Genomic DNA, 21,865 nt, shown 5'->3' with positions numbered 1-21,865 from the left:
GGATTTGGGTATCCTCTGCCATTCCTCCTTGCAGATCCTCTCCAGTTCTGTCAGGCTGGATGGTAAACGTTGGTGGACAGCCATTTTCAGGTCTCTCCAGAGATGCTAAATTGGGTTTAAGTCAGGGCTCTGGCTGGGCCATTCAAGAACAGTCACGGAGTTGTTGTGAAGCCACTCCTTCGTTATTTTAGCTGTGTGCTTAGGGTCATTGTCTTGTTGGAAGGTGAACCTTCGGCCCAGTCTGAGGTCCAGAGCACTCTGGAGAAGGTTTTCGTCCAGGATATCCCTGTACTTGGCCGCATTCATCTTTCCCTCGATTGCAACCAGTCGTCCTGTCCCTGCAGCTGAAAAACACCCCCACAGCATGATGCTGCCACCACCGTGCTTCACTGTTGAGACTGTATTGGACAGGTGATGAGCAGTGCCTGGTTTTCTCCACACATACCGCTTAGAATTAAGGCCAAAAAGTTCTATCTTGGTCTCATCAGACCAGAGAATCTTATTTATCACCATCTTGGAGTCCTTCAGGTGTGCTTTCATGTGTCTTGCACTGAGGAGAGGCTTCCGTCAGGCCACTCTGCCATAAAGCCCCGACTGGTGGATGGCTGCAGTGATGGTTGACTTACTACAACTTTCTCCCATCTCCCGACTGCATCTCTGGAGCTCAGCCACAGTGATCTTTGGGTTCTTCTTTATCTCTCTCACCAAGGCTCTTCTCCCCCGATAGCTCAGTTTGGCCGGACGGCCAGCTCTAGGAAAGGTTCTGGTCGTCCCAAACGTCTTCCATTTAAGGATTATGGAGGCCACTGTGCTCTTATGAACCTTAAGTGCATTTTTTTGTAACCTTGGCCAGATCTGTGCCTTGCCACAATTCTGTCTCTGAGCTCTTCAGGCAGTTCCTTTGACCTCATGATTCTCATTTGCTCTGACATGCACTGTGAGCTGTAAGGTCTTATATAGACAGGTGTGTGGCTTTCCTAATCAAGTCCAATCAGTATAATCAAACACAGCTGGACTCAAATGAAGGTGTAGAACCATCTCAAGGATGATCAGAAGAAATGGACAGCACCTGAGTTAAATATATGAGTGTCACAGCAAAGGGTCTGAATACTTAGGACCATGTGATATTTCAGTTTTTCTTTTTTAATAAATGTGCAAAAATGTCAACAATTCTGTGTTTTTCTGTCAATGTGGGGTGCTGTGTGTACAATAATGAGGGAAAAAAAATGAACTTAAATGATTTTAGCAAATGGCTGCAATATAACAAAGAGTGAAAAATTTAAGGGGGTCTGAATACTTTCCGTATCACTGTATATATATATATATATATATATTAGTTATATTATGCCACTGGAGGCTGAGAATTATATACAACAGTCTTTTTCAGGTCATGGCTCACAATAGCACATAACCGCAGTAAATCCCTGTGACACCTTCAGTGGCATGTTTCTTATTTTGTTCTGTGAGAAGGCAGTATCCACTGCTCACTGGCTTTATTATTGATCAGTTATCAATCCCCCTAAGGTAAATATTGATAGAAATTCTAGTGATGCTTTTCTGTGTTCACTATTATTCCACCTGGGTATGAATATATATATTAACCTTAATTAAAGTTTAATGGTGTAACACAATTGTATTATTTAGTATGTCACACCTGGCTGAGTCATTTTTGCCCGGTTGGTGCAACTGGCCCCTGTTGCTTTAATATGAAGGAGCTGGAGAAACGGTTGCAGAAATCTACCCTCACAGAGTGATGTTTTGGTGTTTCTACAGGGAGGGGGTCATCTTCTCGCTGTGTTATCAGCAGCCTGACACAAACACCTCTAAATAAATATCTAGACAGACAGCTGTTTCAGGAGATGAGTAACTACACATTCTCTTTATGAAACACTATCACTCACTGGCACAATTGCATTTTCCACCCCACTTCAGTCTTTTCATGAAGCGACCGCTCACGTTTGCAGCAATCTTCTACATGCACCTGCAAATGCAACAGAATGTTTGCTATTGTGGTCGTTATGAAGTGCTTTGATTGCAATAAAAGCTCATTGTTTATTGCATACTGAATCCCTTTATTTGAAGAGAAAAGCCATGCAAAACATGCTTGTAATGGAAAGCATTTTTGTATTATTGTATTTTCAATAATGAAAGCATTATTTCTGAATGTACCCTGAACGTTTTTTTTTTTTATGTTTAAAAAACAACAACATGGTTATATGAACGTTATATGACCATTACATTTGATAATTTTGCAAATATTATGGGAATGTTACTTCTGAATGTCCTCTGAACATTCTGAAACAAATACTACAACTTTAGATGGACATCCATGTAATGGAAGTCGAAGAACCCAAGTGCAGTTTTATTAACATAAACGTGTACGAAAGACTTGACTGGGACTGGGACTGGAACTGGGACTGGAACTGGAACTGGGACTGGGACTGGGACTGGGACTGGAACTGGAACTCACCAACAGTGATAGCAGGGAACTCAACAGGGAACAATGGAAACATGAGGGCTACTTATACAACAAGACTAAATGACTAACAAGAAACAGCTGTGAACAATCAAGACGATCAGCCAATCACAACAAGGAAGTCACATGGCAAGAAACCAGGAAACATGACTATGAGAATTTCAAAATAAAAGACATGACATAAATGTTAATCAAAACCCAAAACCAAATGTGACATTCCGACTAAACAAAAAAACATTTCAATGAGCGCTGTAATGTTTTTGTGCTAACATTTTGAAAACATTAGTAAAAGCCAGATAACTTTGAATTTACATTCTATGTTCCTGGAAGAACATTTGTTCATAATGTTGACAGAATCTTGCCAGAAGTGCTGAGAATGTTCCCTGTTAGCTGGGAAGTCATTTTGTATTATAAAAAGATTATAGTGGCCCATTATGACCTCCTCTGCTTATTTAAGGTAATTAAGAATCTTGCATATCAAATGTGTCACAAACACTATGGTGAAAAAAAAAAAACATGCCTTGAAGAAAATCACACTTACTGTATCAAATAACTGTGACTTTTATGAATAAAGTCTTTACATTAATTAAGCCTAAAGGAAAGGAAGCATGTGTGCACTAAATTATGTTAATTAAAAATACCTTAAACAAACATCACAATCATGTAGGGTAAGTTTCAATACAATTCATATTAAATTACATTTTGTTATTCGACATATTTATGCTTAAAACAAGAGAGAGAAAAAAACACATTCCCAATAAGAATTTCTTTTACTTATTTCAAGATACTTCCCAATTTCAGTGCACCAACCGAACAAACTGAACTCTAAACATCACACTGACTCAGTTCACCACCAAAAGCTCTAGTGTGAAAGTGTTGTAAAACTGGACATCACTGAAATGAGATTTATCAAACCAACACAATTCATGTTAACCTTAGATGCCCTCTATGAAACAAACATAAATGCCCATAGGAGATAGATACTGCTGTTCGCTACTCATGATATACTGCCCTGCGCAGAGTTAAAGCATCATGTTGTGAAAGATCTAAGTTTATCCGAAGAAAAATCTTACATTTTAGTCTGTTCAGACACAAAGCTATTGTATCGCTTCAGAAGATGTGGCACACACTGCTCAAGTCATTTCAATTACAGTATATTTTTATGTATAATTTCATTGTGTTTAGTCCTGACTGAAACTCAAAAGCTCTAGTTCCAATTCCTTTTTAGCAGAAAAGAACAAAGGGTTTGGAATTACAGGTATGAGAGTAAATGATAATTAATTGTTAATTAGCTATTAATTAGCTATTCAGCAAAAAGGAACGTTTATTAATTTTAACAACATAATTCTAGAAGCAAAGAGAATCAAAAGCATTTTTTCCTTAATATTTTAAGCTATGCTTTGCTCGTTCAAATAGAGCTTGAGTGATCGAATGGAATTCAAGCGTAGTTCAGGCAGACCACTGATCGCTAAACAATATCAGCTGACGCTCATCTGATTCATTACTCTACTCTAATCAACTATGGTATTTAAGCTCATTCAACGAATGCTCCGCTCTCTGTCGCACAGACTTGTACACCCACCTCCAACCCCTAGCATCTTCATAATAGAGCAGTGGATTCTGTATAAAAACTCTATGTACGTAATCATTGAATCTCCTTCTGTAAACATATGCTAAGAAAAGTTTGGTTATTAAAAAGCTTGGGGGATTTGTGTCTCAAGGATATATCTCAAGCTGTCTCGTATGGCAGCTCGAGCACCTTAGAGCCTAAGCCTCTCGCCAAATCCAAAGATTGTCAATAAATTTCATTCTCAAAGTGGTCCTGTCTGAAATGACAGTGAGCACTGTGAGAATGATACATAAGTCTTATTGATATGTGATACAAAGTGAAATAGATATATCACGCTGTTTGGGTCTATCTTTTCTTTTGTGATATCTCAGGGAGAAACAGATTGGAATCTGGGATTCATGCAAAGCTCTCTCCGCTGTCACAGTGCCTTCACTTAAAAGACACTACCAGCTTTGAAGTTAACAAGTTTACACTGAAAACAGTATGTTGCAATACAATTTCAGCGATAACAAAAGAAGGAATTTCACCCCTTTTATCTGCTATAGAAGTGAAGAACTCTTCAGGTCAGCTTCTGTTTTTTTCCCCTTCAGTGTCAAAGCGGACACGATCCTAGCAATCCTGGCAATTTTTATCCATTGTACTATCTAATTTGAAAATTTGAACCTTGAGGGAACTGAATCACAATTACAAATGTAGCAGTAAAGGTGAGTAATATCAGCCTGATTGCCAGTAATAGCAGGATATGTCGGCTGGAAAAGAGTCCGACAATTAGAATTCTGATGAGTGGACTTTCAAAGCAATGAAATAACCATGTGTCTTTGAGGTTAAAATGCTGGTGTGATTTCAGGTCCATTGGTCACTAAAACCAGAAATTATTTGAAACGTCAAGAGGAGCGGTGTCATATAAAATGGCAGCTCATGCTAAACGTGGATAAACTATTGGTAAAAAGCGACAACAATCGGCTGTAAAAAAAAAAAAAAGGTGCTTTGAAAAATGATTGTAGAATTGAAACGGAATGATTATCCAATTTGAAGCTTTAAAAAAGCTATATATTTTTTTGCCATTTGAAAACTGTATCCAAGGCATTCAAATTAACACACTAACCTGAAACACACTATCCACAACCTTGACATCAGAAAAAGTAATGCAGTTGGGGAATTTTTCAACCTCAATTTTTCATAGCTTTGCATCAAGAAAAATACTTTTAGCTCAAAATTGCAAACTGTTGGTAGCACTTGAGTGCCATTAGTCTGTATGCTTTGAATGCTTATATTACAGCCAAGGAATATGAACCCATTTTGCAGGCTAGCAGCACTATTGTGAAACATATACTCTACTACCGTTCCCATACACTGGAATTATAATGCCAATAATTCCATTATGGCAAGTTTGGGAGTACATTTTGCAATGTAGATTTTCACATTTCGAATAGAACTGATTCTATTCTCTGTGAGAACTTTATGGTTTTCATATACAAACACACATTATGATTTGCTTTGTCAGATATTTATCTTTATATTTGATGTGTAATTGTTCCCAGCATTGTTTTTCATTGTTATCATTATTTACTGTTCCAGATGGACTTAAACTGGAGTCTGTTGACTAATTATTTGATTGTTTAACTATGATCATGATCACCTGAAGACCTGCTTGCTTTATAGTCATTGAGAATAAGTGAAATTGTCACACTGATGAAGACAAAGAGACAAAATGTTTGTTATCTTTATCTCCTGTTTGCAATAAAATATTTTTAGAGTGCAGACCTTTTTTGCATCTTTGTCAGTGAAACAAATTTGTATTGAGCTAGTTAAGACCTTTCCTATGACATATAGGAATATGACCGATCTGTATGATGATTTAACAGATTGCCTTTATATGATTTTAATCACACTTTAGATTAGAGTCCAGTTCTCGCTATTAACTATTAACTACAACTTTTGCCTCAAACTCCTAATTACTGCTTATCAATAGTTACACTGTATAAAAAGTACAAATAACTTGGACATGTATATCATTTCAACTTAAATTACATTTAAGTGACTTAAAATGAGTGGAATCTATAATAAAAAAGTTGAAAATTGCGGTAAAGCAAATGAAAGTTGAGGTAAAGCAATGGAAAAATCATACAGTATTTTGTCATAACTTATTGATTTTAGAATTTTTTTTACAGTGTATAGTTAAGTTTAGAAATTTGGTTAAGGGATGTATGCACAACAAGCCATTAATATGTGCTTTATAAGTAATAAACAGCCAATATCATATAATACAGATGATAATAAGAAATAAGCATACCACAATTTCTTGTTCATATTATTTGCATTTATTATTTTGCATTATAAACAGGGTGTGCGATTTGGAAAAAAAAACAGGGGGGGGGGGAGGGGGGGGATGTTTTAAAACACTTTTATTCATAAAAATAAATCATGAGAACATGAACTTCTGCATTTGCAGGAATCACTGCATTTGCAGGAATTGTAAAATCTTTTTTTTTATTAACTCATGAAGTAGCCTATTTTAACGCAATATTTTTTACTCTAATAGCTTATCTTTCCCCACACATATGAACTCATGCACAACGAAAAAACATGCAAGAATTAAATCTCCCTCCCAGTGGGAATAGTGCCACTCGGCTAGACATGTCAAAACACTTATTTATGAATGGCACATTACAGCGCTTTACTTAGTTTAATAGGCTAGGCTACTTCTATATATATATCAGCCTCTGCTGAACCACGGATTGATTGCAAAGTTAAACCATCACAGTAGAAACAGTTTTACTGCTGCTTTTAAAGTAATAACGTTAACTTTACACCGCGATGCTGAGCTACAGTGAAATGATAGAAAAGACAGATGCATTATCTGTGTTGGTCAATTCGTCCAGTTCGTGCGAATGAGGCTAATTCGCGTATACCGCGCCGCGCTAAACGTCTCATTCTCAAGTCTGCAGAGTGGTGATTACCGTGATTACAGAGAGGCTGCGGCAGCTATATCAGAGCCAGCCAAAGTAGCGCATTTTAAAATAAAATTGACTTTAATCAAACCATGGATCCGTGATAAGTTTTGTTATCCGTCTCGCCACTAGTGTAGTAGCACTGATCACTTTGAGGGGGGATAAAAATAATTAAGCAGAGGCAGGGATACATTGACCAGAAAGGGGGAAATCCCACGCATCCCCCCCGGCAAATCGCACCCTGATTATAAATAATAACACTATACAAAATGGTGTAATTTTAATATACAAAATATATATAATACATTAATATACTCCGTCCTGGAGTCTACCAAGGAGGGTGAACCGGAACAGAGGACCTCAGGACGGTACCGGCCGTACAGACGGTCAGGGCGGATCAGGCTGAGCAGGCGGCCAGGGCGGAGATGACCCTTCGGGCGGCCAGGGCGGAGATGACCCTTCGGGCGGCCAGGGCGGAGATGACCCTTCGGGCGGCCAGGGCGGAGATGACCCTTCGGGCGGCCAGGGCGGAGATGACCCTTCGGGCGGCCATGGGATTATGGCTCAGGTTCTGGGATGGTGACAGACTCAGAGCTGGGCAGAACCAGCGGCGAAATAGTCTCTGTGCTGGACGGGACCAGCGGCGAAGGGAGCTCTGGATTGGACGGGACCAGCAGCGAAGGGAGCTCTGGGCTGGATAGGACCAGCAGCGAAGGGAGCTCTGGGCTGGATGGGACCAGTGGCGAAGGGAGCTCTGGGCGTATGCCGTTAACAGTCACTGGCTCGGCGGGCATGACGTGAACAGTCTCTGGCTCGGCGGGCGTGACGTGAACAGTCTCTGGCTCGACGGGCATGACGTGATGAGCAGGCTCGGCAGGACTAATGTGAAGTGCAGGCTCGCCAGGACTGACGTGAAGCTCAGGCTCAGGCAAGACGTGAGGAGAAGGCTCTGAGAAAAAGTCAATCAAGTCAACTTCTTCAGGACTTTGGATGGGGACAGAAACAGGAGACTCTGAACAAGTGGTCATGGAAAGATGAGATTCTGGGCTCTCGACGACTCCCACAGTGATGGAGGATCCACACATCCACAAGGTGCGGTCGATGAACTCGACAAACGGCAGGTGAACGTCGCCTAACAGCAGCATCTGGGCGAGTAGATCGTCCATCCCACTCCAGAACTGCTGTTTCAGCGAATCCTCATCCCAGCTTGCGTCTTGATACAGGTGGAGGTGAACCTCCACATAATCCTCCAGCAAGCGACCGTTTTGTGATATCCAGTCTTCCATATTAAATTTTTATGGTCCGTTCTTCTGTCAGGGTGTGGTGTGGTGTAGGTTGAAGAAGACAAAGAGGCCAATGGCTCCAATACATAAATTTGACTAAATCACTCTGATAGGCACATACAGGGAGAAGGTTTACATACACCAAACACAACGTGACTGTGACTAAGAACGGACAAAGACTGACTGAACTGAAGGAACATAAATACTGACACTAATGAACATAAACCAGGTGACACAGATGAAGGTGATTGACAAGACACAGGTGAAGAAGATGAACTAATGATTAACATAACACAGGTGATACAAATGAACTGATAATGAAGACACTGATAATATAGGATTCTGGGGTTAGGGAAGGAGCTGGAGTATGTGGTGGTGGAGGTATGGGTGGGAATGGAGAATGTAGTGATAATCAACTTCTACAATCCATGTAAAAGGTTGGATATTGGTTTAATGGAAGAAGTAGAGGGACAGGGAGGACGAAAGGTAGTGTGGTGTGGAGATTTTAACACTCACAATCCACTTGGGGGTGGGAAGAAATTAGATGAAAATGGGAGGGTGATGGAGGAGTTAATGAATTTAAAAGGGTTGGTGTGTATTAATGATGGTAGAGGAACAAGGATTGAAATGGGTTCAGGAAAGGAGTCAGCACTAGACCTTACCATCACATCTAATGATTTAGCAAGGCTTTGTGAATGGGAGGTATGGGAGGAGTCGACAGTAGGGAGTGATCATTTTCCTATATTGTGCACAATTAGAATGAGGGTAGAAAAACAGTCTGGAAAGGGAAGAGGGAGATGGGTATTTAGGAGTTATGTGAGGAAAGGTTAGCCGGGGAGGTTAGGGATATGGAGAGTGATAGAGAGTATAATATTTTCCAAAATGAAACGGATGAAACTATTCCTAAGAGTTCTGGGGTGAGGAGAAGGAAAGTGGTTCCATGGTGGACACAGGAATGTACTGAAGTAATAAGAGATAGAAATAAGGCTCTCAGATTGTTGAGACATACTCATAATTTTGAGCATTTACTCCAATATAAAAGAATGCAAGCAGTTGTAAGAAAGACTGTACGCCATGCTAAGAGGAAATTTTGGCGCGGGTTCTGCAGCTCAATAGGAAGACAGACACCTGTGGGAGAAGTGTGGGGGATGATTAAGAAGATGAGTGGAATAAGGTGGAACTACCCTGTACTGGTCAGTGGGGAGGTGAAGGCAGTTACTGACTTAGAGAAGGCAGAGATGATGGCTAAAGCTTTTGTGTCAATACATAGCTCTGACAACCTGGAGGGTGAGTGGAAGAAGGGAAGGGAAATAACATTGAATGAATATCATGGGGTATTGGAAAAAAAGGAGGAAGTGGGTGATGCACTGAGTGCTCCATTTTCTAAGGCAGAGATGGAGAGAGCAATTGCTAGAGCAGGTTTGACATCGCCAGGAGAAGACAAAATGTGTTATATAATGTTTTCACATATGGGTGACGTAGCATTAGGAAGACTGCTTAGATTATACAACAGAAGTTGGGAGGAAGGACAGCTTCCAAAGTTTTGGAAGGAAGCAGTTGTAGTTCCAAATAGGAAACCAGGGAAGGATCCGACAAAACCTACTAGCTATAGGCCAATTGCTTTAACATCTCCAGTTACTGGATCCAGTAATATGCTTGGAAGACGAAATAAGGAAGGCCCAAGTCAATAAGGAAACAGTGGTAGCAGTTTTCTTTGACGTTGAGAAAGCGTATGACATGATGTGGAAAGAGGGGCTGATGATTAAACTGGATAAATTGGGTTTAGGAGGTAGGGCTTTTAACTGGGTGAAGGATTTCCTGTATGGACGATCTATACGAGTGAGAGTGGGGAAAGAAATTTCTGCCAGCTACCTCATAGAGAATGGGACCCCCCAGGGAAGTGTGATTAGTCCTTTGGTCTTCTACATCATGATAAATGATGTATTTTCAGAGGTGGGGCTTGGGATTGGAAGATCTTTGTTTGCTGACGACGGGGCTATGTGGAAAAGGGGAAGGAACATAAATTATACAGTTAGAAAAGTCCAGGAAGCAATTGATCTAGTTGGGCGGTGGTCAATGAGATGGGGTTTTAGATTTTCAAGGGAAAAAACACAGGTTGTTTTCTTTACAAGGAAATAGTTGGGGGAAGAGATCAATCTTAAACTATATGGACATGTACTGGAGAAGGTTGAGTCCTTTAGATTTTTGGGAATGGTGTTTGATGCTAGGTTGACATGGGCCGGCCATATTGAGAAAGTCATAGTTAAATGTAAAAAGGTATTAAATGTGATGAGATGTTTGGCAGGAGTGGACTGGGGTGCGAGTAGGAAAGCACTGAAGGGGATATATGATGCACTGATTAAATCAGTAATAGATTATGGTTGCATATAGCATACAGAGATGCAGCTAAAACCACATTGGCTAAGTTGGATGTTGTACAAGCACAAGCATTAAGAATATGTTCTGGGGCGTTTCATACGTCACCGGCAGTGGCAATACAGGTGGAAATGGGTGAGATGCCTCTGCAATTAAGAAGGGAACAGTTGACAGCCAACTATTTTGCAAACCTGCAAGGACAGGATAGGTCTCACCCCACAAGAGAAGTTATACAGGTATGCTGGGAGCATGAAAGGGTTAAAAGTCAGAGTTTTGGATGGGTGGGTGATGCTATTGGGAAAGAGATGGGACTAGAAGGAAAGGAATTTAGCCCAACAGTTCCGCTGCCAGTCAGACCACCTTGGCTTCTTTGGCAGACTAGTGTGGATCTAGAGATTTTAAATAGCCACACAAGGAGTAGTGAGGGGTTGGATGTTTGTCAGGCATTTTGTGATAGGATGAAGGTTAAGTATAGTAACTATTTGGTCATATTCACTGATGGGTCTAAAGACCCTGAATCTGGAAAAGTTGGATCTGCTTTCAGTGTACCAAAAATGGGGGTAGAGATGCAGAGTAGACTTTCTGATCATTTATCAGTATTCACCGTTGAGTTGGTGGCTGTTTGGTTGGCATTGAAGTGGATAGAAGTTAAACCAGCAAAAGTTGTCATATGCTCAGACTCTAGTGCAGTTCTGAAGAGTTTGCAATCATTTAGGTCACAAGCAAGACAGGACATATGAAATACTAGAACTTCATTCACGGATTTGTCAGATGGGGGTAAGGGTAAAATTTACATGGGTTCCAGCACATGTGGGGGTGAAGGGAAATGAAACAGCAGATAGGTAGGCAAAACAAGCCAGTAAACGGGAAGATGTGGATATAGAAATTACAATAAGTAAAGCAGAAGCCAAAGCACAAATCTGGTCAGAAATTAATAAAAAATGGCAGATATATTGGGATGCAGAGGAGAAAGGGAGACATTTATATAACATTCAACAAAAGGTTGGGACAGAGAGGGTCACGGGAAGGAATCGAATGGAAGAAATGATCTTCACTAGGTTAAGGATAGGACACTGTGGGTTAAATAAGTATTTACCAGGGCCGGATTGGGACTCATTTTCAGCCCTGGAGTTTCATGCCTTAGACCGGCCCACTTTAGTTCCCGACTGACTATTAAAATAATGTAATTAAACCCTCAGTATAAGGCCCAATCTTTCAAGGGCTATCTGGCACTTCCCCCAATATGGAAGCTTGTTTCCGCCACAAAATAAAAATAAAAAAATGATAATTGCGACTTTTTATCTCACAATTGCGAGTTTACATCTCGCAATTCTGAGAAATAAAGTCAGAATTGCGAGATGTAAACTCGCAATTAATAATCTTTTTTTTGTGTGTGTGTGTGTGTGTGTGTGGCGGAAACTTCCATAAACATCTGACTGTGTTAAATAGGAATCCATTGTAATAAAGTTATTCTCATTATTATGCAATAGGCTATTGCTCTACCTGCTCTCCTCTCTCATCTCCATCTCATTCTCTCGTTCTTCTTCTCTCAGTCTCTTTATCTTTACCTGTAAATCTCCCCTTCCTGAAGATGAGCTTAGATTGATACAGTCTTTGTAAAGTGATTATTTATGTCGGTCGTTTAAAATTTCTATCGTAAAACAGCCGTTTAGTTTGGCCACGCACCTTATCTCGTGAAGCGTCGCATTGGGATTCGCGCGCGGCTGCGGCTCGCGCTTCTGTGAACTTAAATCCCGCTTGCTTTGATCGGTCATCTCAAACATTTTGCCATTGCCGACGAGCGGTGTTTGAGTGCTGAAGCAGCTCAGATGATGAGGTCGGTTATCGTCGCGATATGCGAATCATTGCAGCAGGTAATATTAGGCAATTATTTCACAACGTTCATTATACACTCAGGAAAAATTACCGAGGTCCGGATCTCGGAGACCTCAATGGTGGGTACGGCCCTGACTCGTAGGCTATTTGGCCGCTTGAGTTTCTAGAGATATTTTATTATTCTGACCTTTTCAGCGCCGCCTTTGCGCCTATAGGCTATTATCCATGTTTTGTATCTCTTATTTTTTGTTCGCACATCTCTAACAAAGTGACTTTATTTTTTTATTTTTTGTGGGGCTGCGATAAAATAATAAAAAAAAAAAAAAAAAAATAGTGGGGCTGCGCTATGACTGGAGCCATAAGGAAAGCATTTAACCCAGTGCCATGACAACACCGGCCCTCCTGGCCAATAAAACAGACCGGCCCACCGGGAATTTTCCCGGTGCTCCCGATTAGCCAATCCGGGCCTGGTATTTACATATTATGGGTAAGGTCATATCAGTTAGGTGTGAATTTTGTGATAATATTGAATCTGTGGAACATGTGATTTTTGAGTGTCAGAAATATGAGAGAGGGCATAAGAAGGTTAGGGGGACAAGGAAGTTCACTTAAAGAGTTGCTGGGGAAACCATTAAATGATATGAGTACACTGTTATTTCGATTTTTAAAGGAAACAAGATTGGCAAAAAGGATATAATAATAATAACTATTATTATTAGAAGTTATTTTCTTCTAATGAGTTTTTTTTTTTTTTTTTTTTTTTTGTGGTTTAGTTATTTATCTCCGGCTCACACTCCAGTACAGTAGGTGGCGGAAATGCACCATTAATGTTGGATGCCAACCGCCGTTAAACATCAACGAAGAAGAAGACACTGATAATTTTAACTCACTTTAATGCTTAATAAAGCACCCAAGAGTGTCAGAAGATAATTTCAAGAATTTCTCAGTGTTTTTTGTTCATACAATGAAAGTCAATGTTGTTTGGACCCCAGTATTCTTCAAAATATCTTCTAAAATATCTCGTCAAACTGTACCAATTTGGAACAACCTTAGAGTGAGCAAAATATGTTTTTTTTTTCTTTTCTTTTTTTTTTTTCTGTGGGGTGAACTATCCCTTTAAGAATAACCTGTTATAGAAAAATAAGTCTTCTATATTTGAACCACGGATATTATGATTGACAAAGTGAAGTTGTTGAGAAGTGGTAGCATATTCTTAAAAGAAATTGCTCTCTCAAACTCCTCTGTTTTTCCAATAATTCACCCAAAGAAAAGAGATCTCTTCTCTCAGTGCTTGAGACTCCTCTTCAGACAGCCGACAACATCTATGACCAATGGTGCAAGGGACTTGGAGCCTCCCTATGGCCGTCTGCATGCTGCGTTGGTGATTATTTTTTTTCCCTGAGTCATTAGACCCCTACCAGTGAAGTCCATGCCCTGCTGGGACCAATGTGTCTTGATAAATTTGCCCTATTATGCTGATAAATTAGTCCATCTCCAGAGCGTTCGGGGGCTTTCTGCAGCTGTGACTGGGGGCAATGCTTCTGTCATTACACTCTTTTAAATGTCATTCTATTATCTTCCCCAAGCTCAGAAAAAAAAAATGAGACAAGAGGCAGAATTGAGATGAGAATAAGAAAGCGGTTTCACTCTTAGTTGTGCTGCGTTCAAATTAAATCTAAATAAAAGATTGTATACAGTGGCCCCAAAAAGTCAAATTTCACATTATGTAACAAAATATCAAAGTAAATGGCACTTCCTTACATAAAAGATCGCGCAAACACGCTTTTTAAGCGAATGTTAGATGTTACATACAGTATATAAAATAAATAAATAATAATTGCCAGTCACCATGGGCAAACCTGAAAAAAACTGCAAAAATGTAATTATATTTATATTTATGGCTCAGATAACATAATATTTTGAGTTTCTATTTTTTAAACCCATCTCCTTCATTGCATTAACTCAAATATTTTATTTAAATGAACTAACTTACAGTTTTAAGTTAAACCAACAATATTTTTTAACAGTGTAATCCATGTCAATATATTTGGGAATATATGTTATTGTTTTAATAGTTGGAATACATTTACACAATTGTTTACGTAATTGTTGCATAATGTATATATACAATCAATCAAAATACTTTTTGTCATATTTACACTGCAACGGTGGGACAGAAGCTGCATGTATCTTCAATATTCAATCAGCCAGATAAAACTCAAGATAAAACTACAAAGCAGGTGTTGATACAGCATGACTTTACACATTATCTGTGGAGAAATGGTCACAAAAGCCGTGAATCGTTGATATTCCGATGTCGTCTTTTATCAAAAGTGAGAATGGCTCCACCTGTATTGTTATTGCATCTGTTTGAAATCATAATCAATTATGTAGAATGTTAAGAGCTCATGCTGGTAGGAATAAATAAATGCATTATTTACCACAACAAATTCTCAAGGGATACTATGCAATGCATGTTTACTTTGGGTAAACATTACGATGCCTCGCAAGGAGAGAGAGAAATAACCTCGGATAACAGCAAAAAAACTTTCCCAGCATGCTACTCCTCTTCACTATTAAAGTTCACAAAAAGGTCATTTTGACTTTCAAACACCCTCTTCTTCTGGTGCTCCGGGCTGTTAAATAAAGCTCCTCTGTCCTGCTTTTTACTCGCAACCATTATTAAGTTTAACAACTATGCATGTTTCCAACAGAAAATCGGTAGCGGGGCATCAGAAAATGTTGGCCTCTGGATTCCTCCTTGACAGTGTCTGTTTTCACAGTCATTTGCTATCAGATGGCCTCTATTACACAAAACCTTTAGAAGAACCTGGCAATGGTGCAGCTTTAAAGGGCACGAGTGAAAACACACACAGAATAATTATGAAGCCGCTGACCTCTTGCTCGCGCAGCATACGCCATTGGCAAACATCTGTAGCAGAGTACAGGAGAGTGAGTTTAGTATTTCTGCAGTGTTTCGGGTATTGGATCCTACAGCTTTACTTAAGAGGAACCTGATTTCAGGGCAAATTTGTTATCGATAACTCTTTAAGGATTCGAGTTAGGTTACATTAAAGTGCAAGATTTGAAAGCCTTTTTTGGGAAATCCAAACAAATGTAGCGCTTGGAAGTAGCTAACAAAAAGGAACGCTGTTTATAGGAGCATGAGAGTAGCAGCTGTTTGTAAAACAGTGTAGCTTTTCAAGTAAATGGTTATTTTGTCTATCAAGCAGCAATGTGTGTTTTTTTTTGTTTTTGTTTTTTTTTGTCACACTTTAATGCTTTTCCGACATGCAAAATGGAATAGCAATCAAATGTGCTTTCATAGAATAGGTCTTTGGAAATGCCCAAATGATGCACTTGATGTGGATTTGAAGTCACACTTTCTTCACTTATGGCTCCTGGTTTTTCATCTTATGATTCAGAAAGATACCCCGTTCATTATGCCCTTGGGCAACAGTCTATTTTCATGTGCATGTGCAAATTTATGAGTTGGAACATCCTTTGATTTAATCTGTTCATTCAGATAGTTAATTTACATGAACTGGTTAAAAAAAAAAAAAGATGATTTGATTCTTTTAACCCTTCCATCTTCTTCTTTTTTTTATAGTGATCACTATGTTTTCTACTTGGTTATTCATTTGTTTACGTGCCCCTCTCACAGAGCTGTGAAATCTGATTCAGTTGATTGAATCTCTTCATTCAGATGGTTCATTTAAATGAATTGGTTCAAAAGGATTAATAGATTCATCTAAATCCTTCCATCTTCTTTTTAGTAATCACAATGTTTCTACTTGTTTATATAAATTTGTTTGTGTGCCACTATCATAGAATTAGGAAATCTGATTCATTTGGGTGAATCTGTTTATTTAGATGGTTTAAACCCTTTCATGTTCTTTTTTTTTTGACACTGAACAGTGTTTTCTACTTTTTTTGCATGTTTATCACTCTCATAGAACTGAGAAATCGTATTTGAGTAAATCTGTTCTGTAAAATATTGTAAAAATGCTATGAAAAAAACGTAATAGGTTTTTACAGTAAAATTTAATGTACTTTTTTTAGACGTAAACAGAACAAGTCAACTTATGTGAAAAACTGTAAACTGACATTCCCAGAATTCCCTGCATGATACTTCACATGTAAAAGTATGTTCTTTTTGTTTTTGTCATGTAATATTTTTGTTATCAGTTATGCTCATTTATGGGTTGTATGTTACATCTTATGTTGTTTAATGAATGTTTATTGCATTAAGTGTTGTGTGCTGCCATGGTGTTTTGTGTTTGTGTGAATGACTGTGCACCTTCTACTAGTATTTACTTCAGCTTGAGGAAAAGCTACTTTTGATGAACTTTTTTACTGTATTTTTTGACAGAATTATTCTGGTAACCACAGCTGCCATGTTTTTTATATACAAAACTGGATTTTTTTTTAAAAAAATTTAATGTATGATTCATTTAAATTGATTGCTTCAAAAAGATTTACATTTTTGTTAGTATTACAGTATGTAGTGTCGCTAAATACATGTTTTAAATAGGTAGCTCAGATTTAAAGAATCTTCCACACACTGCAGCACAAGTCAGTGGTATCATACCTTAACAAGAAATTATAGCATTTATTGTAGTGCTGATTGAGCTAATCGAGCGAAAGAATAAGAAATGCTCTACTACATAAGCAGCTTAAAGCTTCTCTCGGGCCCAGTTCATGTTTAAATGCCCCAGCGGGGTGCCTAACCTTTCAGCTGAAGAGGTTTTCCACTGTACTTTCTTGGCTTGACTTTAAATATCTCATCCCACCATTTTCAGTACAAGACAGATGATAACATCTAGAATGACACCTTTCTTCTTTGAAGGGGACAGAATCTGAAGGAGTGATCAAGAGAACAGTGTCTTCCTGACCTCGGATACTGGACCACTTTTGCACCGATTCAAAAAAGGATTGAAAAGAACTGGCCCATCATGTGATATTAGAGGACACCCTGTGGTGCTGGAAATTGCAAAATTGCAGTTTCAAAATCTTAGGACCTTTATGATAAGAGATCTTTTTTTTTTTTTTTTTTTGGAAATATGTATTTCTTTCGAGCATCAACGAGATGGCTGGCACACAGGTCTTACAATGCGGGGGCAGGAGTTCAGCAGAAGAAGAAAAAACAGCTGCTGCAATGACGTTCATGTGCGTGAATAGCGGTTGGCATTCTTCCTTTATAAAGTGGCACCGGACGCCAATTCCACTGAATCGTTCTTCTTCAGGGCATTGGCTTGTCACCATCTGACAAGCCCAACAGAAAGTTCCTCACCACAGAAAAGCACCTCTTTTTAAAATAGTTTTTAGTGAAATTATTTGACCAAAAGAGAACCACTGCATTAAAGGGATTCAGAAACCCTTGTTTTTAGCGACACCGGTGGCCGTAAAGTGAACTGCAGCCAGGAACTTACTGCTCGCGCAATGACATACATTGCAAGAGACTGAACGTGATTCAAGGCCCCAATATACTCACGGTGAAGTTCTTTTTCATTATTATTATTATTATTATTATTTTTTTGCTTAGAAGTAAAAAGAAGTTGGAAATGCCTTTGTAGAGATATACCAGTAACAAGCATCCAGACGCCTTCCACAATGCTGAGAGCAATGGTTAGATACGTAAATAATATTCTGCACACTTTCCTCTCAGTAACAAAATAAACACACAACAAAAATCACAGCGGTGAGAAAACAGTTAAGAAAGCATGTGGTCATAGCGATGTGGATATGTTTGCACAAGCTCTGCAATTCAGCTGCATCATCGACAGATGAGGTCATTAAAATTACACTGTTATGATAGTTTGATTATAGTTTGCATGACACATTGACATTATAGGATAGTATAGCTCTTTTGGCATTATCCTGAATATTGTATAAGCATTCATTTCATGCGTCATAAGCCCTATTCGGACGGGATTAGTTTTACATGAAGAGGTGGGGTAAAGTAATTATTACCAGAGCTTCTCATGGATTTGTAGTTCCGTTCGAATGTGCCATCTCAGTAATCATTACAGACAATATCATTAAAGATTACGGTGACATTTTCAAAAAAAAAAAAAAAGAAAAAAAAAGTCAGGTTAAATTACCTCAGGTGATGCTAATCTCATGCAAAAAAAAAAAAAAAAAAGAGAGAGGCGCTTGAAAAAGCATTCAGTTGTGTTCTAGGCGGTGGGACAAGTCTGTGGCAAGCCTCAAGTGTTTTCAGCACAGCATTCAGATCAAAAAGAAGGTCGAAAGCACTTGTTAGAGGCACACACCTTCTTTTAGCTTGTTACCAGCAGAAACCAATCAGAATTTAATTAATTTAATTGAAATATGATATATATCATGACGGAAGGGAGGTGACGGCGGTGCGTAAATCGAATTACCTCTCCCACTTCTGGTAGTTTTACTGAGATTTCTTATCTCATGCGAATTGGCCATTAATATTACAGACGCCCTGTGGTAAAGTTACATTACTCCATCTACCCTTGTAAAACCAATCCCTTCTGAATAGGGCTATAGTATGGAAGAGAGGCTCTCAGGAACACACATAAATGTCAGATCCCTTTGATTTTCATGGCAAAAATGTCCCGAGTCCTTCATGTAAAAATCAGTCAACATGCTTTCATAGAAAACCTAGGAAGTTGGGAAAGGCTTCGTTTTTTAAGTTCCGTTACAAGCTGTTCACACATTGGCAATAAAAGAGTGAATAATACTTGACAATTCTTACATATAGCCCCTTTAATATAATTGTATTATTTACTATTAACATTAATTATTATAAGGAAAGTGATTCATTTATCTAAATTTAAAGCTGCAGTCTGTAGTTTTTCCTCTTTGTCGCCATCTATGTTCGAAATCTGCAATTGCAGTTACGTGGGTTGTGCCTCGGCACGGCACGGCACAGCACGGATGAATCCAATGTTTTGAGGAGAATGTGCGGCTGTCAGTCACCGCGCCGGTGTGGATCCTGTCATTCGGAATCACAGATTCTACTTTTTGGAAATATGACCAACATAAGTAATTTCACCAGAAAATGTCATCTGAACAAGTAACATCTACTTTTGTTCAGACCAACTAAGGGAAAAAAAAGCATTGCAGTAAATCACGCTGATTAAATCTAACGATCGCTTATCATATCACGTCAAACTGTGCAAATTATACTTTGATCTCAAATTGTTAATGTTAACAACATCAGCATTGCGTGACTACATTTACTGCCCTTCCGATATTTATCCTTGTTTTTTCACTCAGGCCAGTTGCAGTCTCTTTTTTTCTCTAGCCACTCCGAAGTCTGAAGTCTTTTGTATTTTACAACAGGTGAATCTCCAGTTGTCACTGGTGATTGTCGTTTGAACCTTTCTGGATCCGTTTCATTTCAAGTGCTGTGAGAAAAGGCTATAAATCTCCAACATCCTCACACATATACTAGCCGAGACTCCTTCTTTATGTGTACAGATGTGACGTAACGACGCAAAGACATGCTCGAATTTCCCGCGGAAATCCACCAGTACCACTGGAGTTAAAAACATCATTACAAGCTTACCGTTTTGAATCGAGCTAAGGCAAGCAGAGAGTTTTGAACACTGGCTAAATGTACTTGCTCAATTTATTTATGCTCAAATCCAAAAAAGTTTACGGACTGCAGCTTTCATATAAAGTAATTAAATATGAACATTTTCCAAAGTACCATGACTCCTTTTTATATTTCACTATAATTCACTATAATCACTATAATTCAGACCAGTTGCAATAAGCTCTAAATTTGATCAGTTTTTAGAAATCACACAGGACAAAATAAAACAGTTAATAATCAGTAAGTGAATGTATTCATTTTGATAGTTTTTCCAGAAACAAACATGCATATAAATGACATTCAAAATGAGACAAATTAAAATCGACAGTCCTGTACATTAGATCGTTAAATTACTTTATTTCTGATCTCATCATCAAAATTTTTACAAAACATTTTTTTCTGACAATAATATACTCAAAGAAGAGCCACATTTTTGCATTTGGAGCAGGTCTTCACAAAACTGTTTTCAATCTGCGTACAGATGAAAACAAAAGAAAACAACAGAGAAGGGTTATAACAATGCATATTTACATCCCACAGAAAAACAATAACCCATAGCCCGAGACCAGGCAAAGCCAGAGAAACATGATTTTCATGGAAGTTAATGGGCCTGCGGAGGATGAAGTGGAAGGTTAAAACACAGGGAGAGAATACAAATGAGAGACAATATTGCTTTTCATTGTGTTTTTGCCCTATGTAATCCATTAATAGATTGAGTGGGGGGGAAATTAATCAGAACCAAAAAGCCAAAATTCTCTTGAATCGTTAGTTTGAGTTGTCCATAAATCATCACGGCCCAGATCGCTGATATCTACACAATTAGCAGTGATGTCACGGCTTTTTCTACAGCACATATTTCAATTCAACGGATGGTGTTTGAGGTCTCGGCTGAGCGCCGGTTTCTTTCATATAATGCGGCTCTGCTTTACAAATGGAACAAAACATCCGACTCAAGATGTTATGCTGCGGAACCTTGAACATGCTTGATGGGTTTGCAGACAGCCAGCTTAACAGACGTCATTTTAACAAAAGCGTTTTTTGCTGTTGATACATCAAGCACTCGGGTAAACAGTGAAAACAGATACTTTGGAGCTACTGCGACAAGCCTACTCTATAGCAGCCAAAATACAAAATCAAAAGTGTGCCTGCATCATATCCTTTCTCCTGCAGATGACACTTAAAAATGATAGACCGACAACTCAAAATCAACATGAAATACATAAAGCAATTGCTTAAGTCATTGTATTAGAAATACTGAAACTGCCACAAACAAAAGCAAGGCTGTATGGAATGAAAGTCCAGTCAACTCAAGAGCTGGAGTGAGTTTTATTCAACAGGATTGCATTATGACCAATTTTATATTAGTAATTTCAGGGGAAATTGCGTCTCTGTTCCAAAACCTAGCGTGCGGTCTAAATAAGCAAGATTTTAAGGCATTATTGGCATGTTCGCGACATTAAAAGCTGTTCCAAAAGGTATGATTAAGCTGCCTTCTAAAATCCCTACTTTTAGCTAGTTCAAAGGCATCCCCATACTTTGTGGACAAGGCAATCCCATAATGCATTGTGATGAGCAGTGAGGGAAAACAATCCATTACATAAAATCCTCTAAAAGTCTACTTTGTTATAAACATTTCCATGTGTGCCCCAATCGTATAGTTGGAGTCACTTTAGATTAATTGAAATCTGTCTGATGAAATTGAAAAGTCAGGTTACGATTTATGGCCAGTTGATTGGTGCATATCTAGTAGTCTTATCTAGTCAATGTTTTATAATTGGTAGCTTCAAGAGCAATTTC

The sequence above is a fragment of the Rutilus rutilus genome, assembly GCF_951802725.1.
Source record: "Rutilus rutilus genome assembly, chromosome: 25".
In the NCBI taxonomy this organism is placed as follows: domain Eukaryota; kingdom Metazoa; phylum Chordata; class Actinopteri; order Cypriniformes; family Leuciscidae; genus Rutilus; species Rutilus rutilus.
This window is presented reverse-complemented; position numbering follows the sequence as displayed.